This window comes from Octopus bimaculoides, chromosome 7, assembly GCF_001194135.2.
Source record: "Octopus bimaculoides isolate UCB-OBI-ISO-001 chromosome 7, ASM119413v2, whole genome shotgun sequence".
Taxonomy (NCBI): Eukaryota; Metazoa; Mollusca; class Cephalopoda; order Octopoda; family Octopodidae; genus Octopus; species Octopus bimaculoides.
In genome coordinates this window covers 103845233-103845871 of record NC_068987.1, presented here as the reverse complement: position 1 = coordinate 103845871, position 639 = coordinate 103845233, and positions in this window count along the sequence as shown.

Here is a 639-nt window from a genome sequence, read left to right as displayed (position 1 = left end):
TATATATATATACGGTTGTATCAATATTTACGCGCCCACTTCCATGTAATATTTACACGTACATACCCTTATACGCAGAGTTAGACACCCAAATACGTATATGTACATAAACTATGCATGTGTGTGTGTGTGTGTGTGTGTGTGTGTGTGTTCGTGTCCATGTGTATGATTGCATGTGTGTGAATGAATGTGTAAATATATTTCTAAAGGGTAAAAGCGTAGGTGTATGTGTCTGAATCTGCGTGTGACTGTGTGTGTGTATATCTGTTTATGTTCATATCAGTGTGTATATGTGCGTGTATATGAAAATGATTTCTCTATCTGTGTGTGTGTGCGTGCGTGTGCGTGTGCGTGTGCGTGTGTATGTATGTGAGCGCGGGTGTGTATTCAGATGTGTACGCATTTGTGGGTGTGTATTTGGATGTGTGAATCTATGTATGTATGTCTCTACGTATGTCTGTGAGAGTGCGCAAACGGTGCTTTAGTGAAGTAAATGTGTATATATGTATGTATGTATGTATGTATGTGTTTGTATGTATGTATGTACGTATCTATGTATGTATGCATGTATGTATGTATGTATGTATGTATGTTCGTATGTGCGTATGTATGTATGTGTGTATGCATGCATATGCGAAG